This window comes from Vombatus ursinus, unplaced genomic scaffold, assembly GCF_900497805.2.
Source record: "Vombatus ursinus unplaced genomic scaffold, bare-nosed wombat genome assembly UNPS02007284.1, whole genome shotgun sequence".
Lineage (NCBI taxonomy): Eukaryota > Metazoa > Chordata > Mammalia > Diprotodontia > Vombatidae > Vombatus > Vombatus ursinus.
The window spans coordinates 18,849,655-18,863,780 of NW_020947062.1; the positions used below are offsets into that span (position 1 = coordinate 18,849,655).

A 14,126-nucleotide genomic window follows, 5' to 3' on the forward strand; every position below is an offset into this window, starting at 1 on the left:
TTCCCCACCCAACACCTCTTTATATGTTCCATTCTCTCTACTCATATAGTCTCCACCCTACTTCAAATTAACCTCACTTCTTACCAGAAATATTACAATAATTCTTAATTATTTCAAGTATCTCCTTCTTTAGTCTATCCTCCACAGTGACAGGATTTTCTTTAAATTATAAGTCATTTTCCTAACTGAACTCTTTGCTGTTCAGTCATCTCAATAGAGTATGACTGTTCGTGATCCCATTTGGGGTTTTCTTGGTAAAGATACTAGAGTGGTTTGCCATTTCCTTCTTTAGATCATTGTGCAAATGAGGAAAATGAGGTAAATAGGCTTAAGTGACTTGCCCAGGGTCACAGAGTTAGTAAATGTCTGAGGCAAGATTTGAACTCTGGAAGATGAGTCTTTCTGATTTCAAGCCCAATGCTTTATCCACTGTACCACCTAGCTGCCCATCAGAATGATACTTCAGTGGCTTCCCTTGATGCTGGAACCAAAAAATATTATGCCATCTTTTGCAAATTCTAACTTGCAATATCCTTCATAATGTAGATCATCATGTGTAGTTATATAAGACATAAAGTCTAAAAATAATCAAATACACACAAATTGGGTGGGCTGCATGTTCAATTTTTTTAAACTAATAAAAGTACATGAGCAAAAATGTTTGGACTCCCTTAGACTAGATGATCTCAGACAACTCTCCTAGCTCTAAACAGACAAAATAATGATCATTAGTGTTGTTGATACAAGAGCAATAGGAAGGAATTCCATAACAAGTCAGCATGGGTGGCAAGGAAAGATGATAAGACAAATAGATGGTTTCATAGCTCTAAGCCAATTTGTTGTTGTTATTGTTGTTTTGGTTAAGTCATTTTCAGTTATGTCTAACTCTTCACGACCCCATGTTGGGGTTTTCTTGACAAGATACTGGAATAGTTTGCCATTTCCTTCTCTACCTCATTTTACAGATGAAGCAACTGAGGCAAACATGGTTCAGTGACTTGCCCAGGGTCACACAGCTATTAAGTGTCTGAGGCCAGATTTGAACTCAGGAATATGTCTTCCTGACTCCAGGCCCCTTTGTTCTATCCACTGTGTCACCTAGCTGCCCCAATACTAGGCCAATACTGTGGCTTTAATCATTTGTAGACTGTACATAAAATGCCTTTCAGATATAGAAAAGTGTCCTTTTTTTAACTTTATTTTCATTTCTTACAGAAATGAATTTTTTAAAGCTTCAAAAAATTTTATTAAGTAGTCATAGTCATATAATTTCCTGAGTTATACACAAAGGAAGTAAATTCGCCAAATAAACACAACCCTATTGTGCCAGTCAGTGGGTGTCTTAGATAACTAATATATACTAAATGTAAGATAAAATTACAAGATAAATAAAAGTACACAAACATTATTTGTCAATATTAAAGCAAATTCATTTCAGATATGAGTATTAGTATAAGTGACACTTTCCTGGTGGCAAAGGTTATGATTTGTCCTTCATTCTCAAAGAAGACCATGCCATCAGGGAGATGATGACATGACTTGCAATTGACTTTGATCTGAGTGAGGGAGGGCCGGGCAAAGTCACCAGCCTCACTTTCTCCTCCAGAGCCATCTGGGTTCAGTGGCCAAATATTCATCAGGACAACTGAAAATGGCCCAGGATGCAGCCGGAGACATTCGCCTTTTAAGCTAAGGTCTTTTCAGGTTCTCACTTCAAGTGAGGCAATGCCCATTCAGTGAATAGGCCTCTTTAAGAAGTGAGTCAAGGGATGGCCCCTTTAATGAAAAAAAAAATCAAAATGGGAGGGAAATACTCTCAGGGTTGCTAGCCAAAAGAGAAACAGTTACTATTCACATTCACTCTGAGCCTGGAGGGCCCAAAAAATAACTGTTAAGTGGTGCTTGAGCAAGAACCTATTGTTGTCCAAACCCTGAGATCAAGAGTCAATTGGGTTTAAGGCTTGGTCTTTGAGAAAGAAAACTATCCAGTCAACCTCAGGTTAACTAGGTAGCTTTCAGCCATCAATATCAAGAAGAAGAGAGGAAAAAAGACTGCAAGGGAAGGGAGGGGGGAAGACAAGAGGAGAGGGGAGGGGAGGGGAGGGGAATGGCTATATCTAGTGACCAGATATTGATCAGGATGACTGGAGATGGCCCAGGATGCAGTGGGAGACCTTGGCCTTTTTAAGCTAACGTCTTTTCAAGTTCTCACTTTGAGTGAGGCAATACCCATTCAGTGAAAAGTTCCTCTTGTAGCACCATTCAACACATGTCTCATTGAAGAAGGAAAACAGCAAAACAAAATACCTGAGAAATAGATTCCTGAATAGAAACATGCATTTTTTTAGCAAAATAGTTACCATATGCATAAAGCTTTCAAAAATTGTTTCCCTTCATCTTTAAAACTGCTTGTGACTTACAGATGAGGTAGATAACATAATCTCCATCTTATAGATGAGTAAAATAAGGTCTAAATATAGGCAAACCAACTTGTTTCAAGACACACAGCTTAAAAATAAAGGAATGAGTCACTGAGTCTGCATAATGAGGGAAATGATGACTTCTGGACATCAACCAATGATGACATCTGGTCATCAACCTGCAAAGGGTTGGATCAATTGTCTCAAAGTCCTGTGAATCTCAGTTTCCTTATTCCCAAACTCCATGCTCCTTTCTAGCTTACCCAATAGCTAACCAGCTATTCACCTTCAGAACTATGAAGATAGCAAGGAAGAGTTAGTTAGCCTTTAGTATTCTTGAAGAGAACCCAAGAATCAGAATCCAGGGAGTTTACTGATACAATTAAGCTTTTGTGTGCAAAACAAATGTCAATTCAATTTTACTTTGACAGAAGAAGTGACATCTGCTTTTAAAAAACAGAGAAAGGATGGAGTGATCTAGATGTACTCTCCTACTCTAGAGGGATGTTGTCTGAGAGTTCAAGCAAGGGATAAAATAAAAGACATGAATTCTCAATTAGATCACAGCACACAGTGCCTCCTGAGCCATTCACCTCCAATTCCTTCACCCAAGGAAAAGATGACTTTGTTCATAATGATTTATACTCCATATGATCATTGGATAAGTTATTCTCTTCCCACACTCCCACCCCCCAGATATGTAAGCTCCATTTATCCTTAGTGTAGGATAGGACAGAACTTTCTATTTCTTAGTTTTATTAATGTCTTTTTAAAAAATTACAATCCTGTGACATAAAAGACCTCTGATGATCCACTTTTAGATGTATTTTCTGCCACCCAGCACCATCTATGCCCAGAGAACAAACAAACAAACAAACAAACCTACCCCAACAGTTAGCAAAACCAAACATATTACCTATGGCTCAGTCAGATAGGATATGCAACATTACACAGTCATAGTCCCGCACTTATTTAATTAGAGGAAGGGCGTATTATACGTATTTCCTGTATCCTTATAATTTTTGTATAAATTTCTCCAGGGCCCATATTAATATTATTAAACATATGACAAGAAACAGTCTTTGAGGACTCTTAAGGGATTGTTGGAGAAAATTTTCCATGAACCAAGATGGTGGGGCAAGCAGTAAATTGCCATAACCCTCCCATGTTTACCTCTAAAAAAAAAAAATATAAAATAGTGTATGCAGACAAATCGTAGAACAGCAGAACCAGCAAAAAAGGTGGGGTGAAACAATCTTGTAGTCCAAGAAACTTGGAAGATTAGCGAGAAAGGTCTGTCTCATTTGGGCAAAAGGGGAACATAATCCAGTATAGGAAGTGTCCCAGTAACCCAGGAGCAAGTGCCAACTCAGCAAACCAGAGGGAAATCCTGAATCCCAGTGTGATGGAGCAGGCAAATGCCAACACCAGGACCGCCCACATGCCTCAGCATAGTGAGGGGAACAGGCCAACTCCAGCTCAGAGAACTGCCACCTGCTTCACCATAGCCCTAGGCAAAAACACAGCTGCTATCAGCCAGACCACTACATGCTCCAGTGTATCCTGGGGAAATACAGAAATATCCCACTGGCCTCCGCACACGCCAGACACCACCACTAGGACCACAGCTCAGCACCAGGTAAGCTGCCAGACCCCTGTAGGCTCCAGTAATGCAAGCCACATCCCAGCCCACCCCCTCAGTGCAGTAACAGACACAAGGGTCCCCCATGCATTTCAGGGGAGTACTAATGCAGCACCAAGTAAACTGCCATCCTTGGCACAAGAAGCCTGAGACAGTGTCCCTTTGACCCCGAATACAGAACTCAAATTTAAAAGAGGTAAAAAAAAAAAAAGGTCAAAAAAAGATTAGCAAAATCCAGAAAGAAAAAACAATTTTACCACAGAAAAGTATTATGGTGACAGGGAAGATCAAGACACAAAATCATAAAAGGACAACAATGTAAAAACACCTATGAGTAAAACCCCACAGAAAAACAGGAAGTGGTCTCAAGCACAGAAAGAACTCATGGAAAAACTCAAAAAGGAGCTTAAAATCATATGAAAGAAGTAGAAGAAATATTGGGAAAAGAAATGAGAGTGATGCAAGTGATGCTTGGGAAAAAGAAATTAATTTAATATAAGAAATACACTCATGGATATGGAACTGGACAGGCTCTTAGAGACCATTTTGTCAAAGTCTCCTCTGAGGAACTGAGGTCCAGAGAGGTGAAGTGACTTTTTTTCTTTTTGTTTTTTTTTTCTTTTTTTAAATTTTTTTTAACTTTATTAATTTATTTTTAGTTTTCAACATTCCCCTCCATAAGCTTTTGAGTTTAAATTTTCTCCCCCTTCCTCTCCGCCTCCCTCCCCAAGACAGTGTGCGATCTGATATTGGCTCTACATATACATTCCTATTAAACATATTTTCATATTAGTCATGTTGTAAAGAAGAATTAGAACCAATAGGAGGAACCACAAAAAAGAAGAAACAAAACAAAACAAATGAGAAAAAGAGAGAGAGCAAGAGAGCAAACAGTATACTTCAATCTGCATTCCAACTCCATAGTTCTTTCTCTGAATATAGATAGCATTTTCCATCATCAGTCTTTAGGAGATGTCTTAGATCCTTGCATTGCTGAGAAGAGTGAAGTCTATCAAAGTCAGTCATCGTACAATGTGGCTGTTACTGTGTACGATGTTCTCCTGGTTCTGCTCACTTCACTCAGCATCAGTTCATGTAAGTCTTTCAGGTTTTTTTGAAGTCCCGATGCTCATCATTTCTTATAGCACAATAGTATTCCATCACATTCACATACCACAACTTGTTCAGCCATTCCCCAATTGATGGGCATCCCACATAACTCTTAATGAAAAGCAAATGACTGCTTACAGGAAAACAAAAGGACCTCCTCAGATTTCACAGGAAAACTTACATCTATTTTATTCCTTGAGCATGTCACTGACTCCTTCAGAGAAAGGGTATAAAAAGCACTGAACTGAACTCAGAATCACGTCCTGAGTTAACTTACTACATATGTGACATTTCAAAAGTCATTTCAAGTGAACAGAACCAGGAGAACATTGTACACAGTAACAGCCATGTTGTACAATGACTAATGCTGATAGACTTCACTCTTCTCAGCAATGCAAGGATCTAAGACATCTCCTAAAGACTCATGACGGAAAATGCTATCCACATCCAGAGAAAGAACTATGGAGTTGGAATGCAGATCGAAGCATACTATTTGCTCTTCTTTTTCTCTTTTGTTTTGTTGTGTTTCTTTTTTCTTGTGGTTCCTCCTATTGGTTCTCATTCTTCTTTACAACGTGACTAATGTGAGAATATGTTTAATAGGAATGTATATGTAGAATCTATATCAGATTGCATGCTGTCTTGGGGAGGGAGGCAGAAAGGAAGGGGGAGAAAATTTAAACTTAAAAGCTTATGGAGGTGAATGTTGAAAACTAAAAGTAAGTTAATAAAATTAAAAAAAGAAACAAAAAAAGAAAAAAAAAGTCACTTCAACTCTCTGACCTCAGTTCCTCAGAGGAGGCTTTGACAAAATGGTCTCTTAAGATTCTGTCCAGTTCCATATACATAAGTGTATTTCTTATATTAAACTCATAAAGGAAACATTCTACCAATTGGACAAACTTATAAAATTAGAAACCAAAATAAAATGTTAGTTAATATTGTCTGGCCAGGTGAGCTAATGTTCTTCTCCATGATCCCATTTAGGAATTTTTTGGCAGAGACATTGGAGTGGTTTGCCATTTCCTTCTCCAGCTCATGTTATGGATGAGAAAACAAAAGGCAAACAGAGTTAAGTGACTCAACAGGGTTACACAGCTAGTAAGGGCCTGAAGGCAGATTTGAACTCATGAAAATGAGTTTTACTGACTTCAGGCCTATCACTCTATCCACTGTACAACCAAGCTGACCCTACAATTAACATGCTTGAGTTTGATTATATTGGAATTAATACTTAAATTGCTATTGTTTAAGTTCTCTCCTCTCTCTCTCTCTCTCTCTCTCTCTCTCTCTCTCTCTCTCTTTCTGTGAGTTTTGTTTTTGACCAACAAGATTCAGAGCTTCCTAAGAACAAGGAGTATCTAACTTTTTTCCAAACTTTCCATGGAGGGCATTTAGCAACACTGTTGTTGTTCAATCACGTCAGATTCATTGTGCCAGACCTGTGGTAGAGACTTCTGAGTTCATATTGCTCTGATCAGCCACAGTCACACACTCTGTAACTTGACTCTAACATAGTGATATCACTTTGATTCTCTTTAAGAATGACAGACAAGGAAAATACAAAGGCAGACTCTTCTTTGGCAAAGATACTGGGGTGTTTTGCCATTTCCCACTCCAGGGTGTCTCCATTTTTACAAATGCAGAACTGAGTCAAATACTGTACTTCACTGCATACTCATCCCATTATCATCACACAGGTATGTGTGGGTTTTTGGTTTTTTTTTTTTTCAGTCCATAATTTGGCTTATAACCTTTCATTATATAATTGTCACATGGTATAATTCTGTTCTTCATGCCACTTAAAAGGTAAACAGAGCAGCAACATATTCCCAAGTAGCACACAGATACGCATTTATCTCTCTGGCATTATGAGTCAAGAGCCTAGAATTCTCAGTGCATGGGCATTGTCAGTATATTTCCGAAAGCCAACTTGTGTAGGTTTTTTTTAGAGCTTGGCAGTACTAACACTATTGTCACTCAACTCCATGAAGAGTCGTCGGTGTAAGGAGCTCAGGTGAACAGGTGAACCTGCTGCAAGTAAGTCACGTGATATGGTAAGACTTACATCTTCCCAATTTTAATGTATATTCATGAGTATTCCGTGCCACCTAATCTTTCACCAGACAGGTTAGTAATAAATGATTTTAAGTTAATACTGCACAATTTTTTTAAAAAAAAGTTTCACATAATGGTCACACCCTACTTTTTTGTAAAAATTATGGCATAAAATCTGCGATGATAATGCCATGAAATACAGTAGGGACTAAGTAACTTCCCCAGGGTCACAAGCTAGCAAGTGTCTGTGGCTGGATTTGAATTCATATATTACTGATTCCAGGCCTGGTACTTTATCCACTATACTCCCTGGTTGCCCATATTCAGCATAATATCAAGCCCTTAATAGATTGCCAACAAAGATATGTTGAATTGAATTTCCTCTAGATCTTTGAAATAAGGCCTAAGAGTTCTCCCCAAACATCCCAGACTCAAGACAACTAGGAATCAGGCTCTGGATAGCGGTATCGAAGAAATCTTCCTTCTATGGAGGAAAAACAAGAAACCTGGTAATGTTTGACTGAATTAACTGCTATCTTGCTGCCAAATAAGTAATATGACCCTAACTTATTTTCTTCTATATACTGAATAAGAAAACCTAACGCAACTACTTCCATTCACCTTATACTGAATAAATAAAACAGGTTAGAACCAGGTACTCTTTAGGAAACCTACCCAATGTATATTCCTTGGGATAGCCACCTAGTTATATTGTGCAAGAACTGACTGGAACCCATTAGCCCAAATTCAAGTATGGCAAATGGTCTGTGTACTCTAAGCAAGCCTGAAAAAATTATGTAAGACAAATCTGTATCCTAGGAAGTTGAAGCTGCTACTATTTGACTATATATACTATGGTTGAAGCACTATTCCTTAGCACACAGAGAAATATCTATTTGTTTCAGTTTGGTTAGTCATTTTATTTGATCTCCTAACATGTAGAACAGCTGTTAGTGAAGATTCTCCCTGGGCTCTTAAGAAACAGGCTGAGAAATTCCTTAACACATACAACATATTTTGGCGGGGCACTGAGAATTTACCTAGGCTGGTTCTTTGAAGGCACACTTACCCTCCACCATTATTTCATACTCAAAACTATTGCGGCTTGTTCGGATTTGCCAGAGATTGGTATGATAATTGTATTACCTATTAAGAACCAAAGGTTATCTACTAAGTACTTCGAGGCATTGACGTAGGACTTAAATAGATGTACATATACTTTGATATATGAGTATATTTAAAGTGTTTATATCCTTTCCTCAGAAATAAATGATTAATAAAACACGCAGCCCTCCTTTTGATTCCCCAAAGTAATGCATATTATGTCACAATGTTAGTATAAAAGAGGGAAGTTTGCTTAATTCACCACTATTTCAAAGAAAGGGGAGTGAGAAAGCACCTCTTTAAACAATTCCTATGATGAAAGGTTATAAAATATGTATAATTTACATAAGAGAGCAGATGGCTGCCATGGTACTGCTCTATTCCCCAATTACATATGTCTTTAGGCAGTTTTTTATTTATAGTAAAGATTTATACAAGGCTTGTAAAAACTTTTTAACTGCATTTCCTTATAGTCAGAAAGGGATAATAACAATAGCATTTATCGAGGCTGAGTTCTGCCCAATAAATTTACCAAGTCTGACCCCAACCAGAGAGTCAATTGGGTGTGGGGGAGTAGGGAGAGGGAAAGTGGAGAAGCTTGAAATAAGTACAGTTGCTTGGAGAGCAGTTTATCTTATATAGGTATCTCAGACACTGAAGATGTTCCCATCCTGAGGAAATACCTCCTTTTCTTTCCTTTTTTTGGCTAGGCAATGGGGTTAAGTGACTTGCCCATGGTCACACAGCTAGTAAGTATTACATGTCTGAGGCCAGATTTGAACTCAGGTCCTCCTGATTCCAGGGTCGATGCTCTATTCACTGCGCCACCTAACTGCCCCAATACCTCCTCTCCTGATTCCATTTTTGACCAAAAGTACAAAAAATTTATCTTTACAAAAACCTGAGAAGGCCATTTGATATCACTACTTTCCTCAACAACTGCAATGGATCTGTTGAAATATCAATATAGCTAGAACAGACCATTATTTTACAATTATCTTATACAAATGGGGAACCCTTAACAAGGAAACCTATGTTTATCTGGACTTAAATGAGAATTTATTTTAAAGGGCCTATAAACCTTTGCAATGTTGCTATTTTTTCTTCAAAAATTATATGATGTAGGAAGGTTATATACAATCTTTATGGCTTATGAATTCCTTGTGTTCTTGTGCAAAATTAAAAAAAAAATAAAGATATTTCCTATAAAACCTTCTTTTTGTCTTTTTGTCTTTATTTGTTTTTCCTGAAGAATTTTTCACACATACTCTGCCCCATAGACAGAAAATTCCATTTGTGTGAAGAGGTATCAGAGTGAATACTCTATTTTCTAGATATTCAATGGCACAATGTGCTGTCTTTGTTCACATTTCAAATGCAAGGAGAGAAGGCACTTTAAATTAATCTCTATCAGTAAACAGTAATTATAAAGAAGCATAAAGATATCATTCTCCTAATTTACTCCTGCTGAAACCATATGTTGCTTCTAGCTTTTCAAAGAACTCCTTAAATTGTGTTTACTTGGGCTCTGAGGAGCATAATGACTTTAAAAGCATTTGTTAAACTCCCTGAGGTAATAGTAGGTATTTGTCACTTGAGTCACACATAAGAAATTGAGCCATTAAAGCTGGGAGGTCCTTTAGACACAAGCCTGACCAACACTGTCCTATGAGAGGATGTAAGGCCTAGAAAAGGGAAAATTTTGGTCTTACAGCAAGTCAGGAGCATAGCTGGGGCTATTACACAGGCTACCTTAATCTAAGAACAGAGTTCCTTCTATAGCTTGACAGTATTTCTTTTCATTTCTTCCAAAGTGGCCACTTTCTCCACACCATCCTCATTTCTATACCTACATCAAGTAAAAATATATGTGTGTGTGTGTGTGTGTGTGTGTATATCTAGATCTATATCTATCTATCTATCTATCTATATATATATATATATATATATATATGAAAGAAGACTTGCTTGAAAACCTGGATAAAATTAGGACAATCTGTGACATACTGCCCCAGGAAAAAAAGAGGCCTATGATGAAATGAATATCAATTTTTCATCATTTCAAAGTATTGAATTAACTTACTATACACCTTAGTTTTCCTTATTTTTTTGCTATTATGTTATTTCTATTTATATTATATAGTTTTTCATCATGTCAAATTTCCTAATGTTTTGTGTAGGTTTTTTTTTTTTTTTGAAGCACACTTACGATTTCATTATTTATAAGGAACTCTTGATGAGGAAATTCACTCAACCTATGCAGCTGGGAAACAGTTCTGCAGCTTGGTAAGTCTTAAGAGAGTGGTATAGGGCATTAGGAAGTTGTGACTTTTGTAGGGTCACATATGTATCAGAAGAAGAAATAAAACCAAATCTTGCTGAATCTGAAGCCAGGTCCTGATCCACTGTATGCCCTGCTTTTCATTTGATGCCATATTTAAAACAGTTGCTAATTCAAGTCTCCATTGAAATTCCTTTAGAATTGGATATATTTGAGAAACAGCTTTAAAATTAAATGAAAATTTGGCTCTTACCTCATCTTTTTTGTAATGCGGATGTGAACATGGGCTCTGTAATGCTTATACTAACTGATTAAATATGCTAGAGCTTCCTTTTTTTTTTTTTTAAACAGGGGAACCAGACAATGGAGTACCACAATAACTAGCTAATCAGGAGGACTTCTGATACCATGGGCTGCTTGACATACCAATGAATCTTTGCAAAGTAAACTTTAGCTGAACTCAGAGATGCCTGCAACTGCTGGAACCAGTCTTGACCAGCTCAGAGAGAAAAGAAAACATCTTGGTTCCTCATCTAAAGAGCAGCAAATCTCCTGCTTTGTGATTCATTGTATTTACAGATATCTTCTCCCTAGACCCCCACTTATGCCTTGACTTCGCATTTATTGTGTTTCTCCCTTAATCCTGATTTAGCCATGAATATAAATACCTCACCCTTTCCCACTCCCCTTTTAGTGGATAAGAACTGTCTCACTGTACCAGCTTGCAAGCATCTTCTCAGGCAGTAAATGCAGATAAACTGTGATTGGACTCTGGTTCATTTCAGGTCCCCCTTTTTGGACCTAGGGTTTCTTTCATTTTAGCAGTTCACAGGGGATGGGGAGGTGTGAAGGGGGTTCTAGGTTTGCCTAGCTTACCTCTGGAAGTTCATCAGTCCTTCACAGGACAGAGTAGGCAACTTAATTAGCATGAAAACTTTACCTATTCAGTCAACTTTCTGACCTGGGCCAGTTCACCACTCCTTTGTTAAACTGGTGGTCTCTGCTGCAGAGGGTTAGTGATACTTATTGTAGACACTTAATATACCTCAGACCTACTACAACTCAGAGCTCCTAAACCCAAGTAATATACCAACTTCATCCTATTCAATAGTAAAGATTAATTATGTGTGTTACACCTGATAGTAATGGAGTGTGTCACAAGATTCAGTAATTTTAATATGACTCATGTGATCTCATCTTCACTGATGAAAAATTCTAACAATTGATCTTCAAAACCTTCCTCAGTACAGATTAATGGGGAAAAAGAGAGAGAAGTTTTGTGATAAGCCACCCTTCAGGCTAACCCAATCACCTTGTCATGTGTAAATAAGGTGAATTTTAGTGTGAGTAAAGTGGGTTATTTTGTTATTCTTTCTTACGGTTTTCTTCCCAAGACCCATAGCCATAACAATCTCTATTTCCCAAGTGTTAGATAAGAGTTCTCAGGATTAGGGCTCAAAACAGTTTCTATCATGCTTGCGTAGTAGATATAGGGATGAAGTGATGTAAAATTGTGAGGCTATTGTTGGCAATATGCCTTCTTTGTCTGTTGTCCTATGAAGCAAGTGGGCACTGGTCAGTGACTGGGGACCCCCATAGGGGTGAATGTGCAGGCTGAATGCTGTGCATGCCTTGATTGGCTCCCATCAAGGCTTGGGGGGATGGGGATCTGTGTGTTTGCCTCAACTGGCCCCCTTTGAGCCTTGAGGGAATTTAGGGGAGTGTACAAGTTGTGCTGGTCTTGATTGGCCCCATTGAGACGAGGGGTAGTTGCCCCCCCCCCTTCATGCCAGTCCCTGCGAGAGGGGATGTTAGGGAAAGCTGTAGGAGTTAGTGCTCCCATTATCAGCAAACTGCCTTTGAGAAGACTAGACTAGAATAAAGTAAGCTTATTTAACCCCTTACTATGACTCCATTCCTGTCTTCCTGTCTGACAGGATCAAAAGCAAACATGCTAGTGAGAGAGGTGCTAGAAGCCCTCCTGTGTCTCCTTCCTAAGAAATGGTATAGTCAGTGTATTTACTTGTTCAACATCATGCAACAAAAACCATTGAAAAAACGCAGTGTTCTTCTAATGGGAGGAACCAACCTACATCCTTTTTCCTTGGAAACAATGCCAAGATGCTGATGCTGACTGTTAAAAGCTATAAACTGTATTTTTAAGCAGCTGACACTATTAACAAACCATGTCTATCTTAACAAAACATGAGCTCCAAAAAAATGAACCACAATGGAATTTCTAAACCTGATGTTGGGTTTCATTCTACTTATGACAAAATGTGGCTCCCTCAAGGGTAAAAGGCCAATAATACATAGCTAGCTAAATTTTACCTCTGGAGTAACAATCATGCATTACTGTATTTAAATAAAGCACTGTCTTGGCTGAGAAGAGACCTGGATGAGGTTTGATCTCAACCTCTAATTCACAGGATGACCTTAGGCAGGTCATTTTTCCCTGAGGAAAATCTTTTTCAGGTAAAAATTAAAGGATTTAAGATAGATGGTCTTTAAGGTCATTTCTAGCTCTAACAGTCTGCACTTCTGAACTGCTCTCCTATTCTGAACTTGTAAATCTCCTTTCCACTGGGTCTCTTTACAAAAGGGAGATGTACTCAGCCTCCATAATTTGGCATTACAGCTGAGAGAATTTCCTTCATAGGAATGATGCACATTGCATTACCCACCTGCAGATGCATCCCCATATACTTGGAGCAAAGACAGGCCCAGGGGAGCATTAAAAAGCCAATGCCAGCCTTGTCCATCATCCATAATTCAAAAGAATCAGGGTTAAAAAAAGTGCATGAGCAATGGCCATCATTTATATGCTGAAAGTGGAAGAGTTGGCAGTCTCTTGCATCATAAAGTTTCATTGGTGGTAGTTTCACAGCAGATGTAACTGCAGCTGTCCTGAGTGTAACACCATTAGCTCTATTACAGCATGAAGAAGTACTTTTCCTAGCGCAGTATCACCAAGAAAACATCACACCTGTCAGCTCAAGTCCACAAACAACTGGCTTAATGCAAGATTTTAACCAATAGCTTGTAAGACTAGCTCAAAGAGCTGGGACACTTACAGGAAGGGAGAGTTGAAAGTCATGTTGACTCAGTATCCCATTGTTCCCAGCCCTGCTTATCAATCAGGTTCTGGAGGAGAAGGAGACACCAAGTATACAGCCTTTCTGTATTACCTGCTCTTTGTCATATACCCCTACCTGAAATTGCCATGTTCTTGCTACCTGGGAGTGGAACTGAGATGCAAGGGATGCACCTCTTCTGCTGAGGTGTATCCTATCTGAATTGTCTTAAAGTAACCTATAAAAGCTGTCCCCACTTTGATCTTCAGTGATCAGTTCCACATTGATGCATTTATAATAAACTCCTTTTAATTCTCTTTCTCCTGAGTTTTGCCTCCTTAATCAGGTGAAAATCCCAATAAAGATTTTTCCTTTCAATAGGAGAGAAAAAGAAGAGACTTAGTATGCATTCAGTAGGAGGAAGAGTGGTAGCTTTG

General features: G+C 38.3%; 1 protein-coding gene across 1 annotated transcript in view; it reads right to left on the reverse strand.

Moving 5' to 3' along the window:
- Positions 1-14,126, reverse strand: part of FSTL4 (follistatin like 4) — a 772,743-nt gene that overhangs the window by 551,131 nt on the left and 207,486 nt on the right. The gene's annotated exons all lie outside the window — the stretch shown is intronic.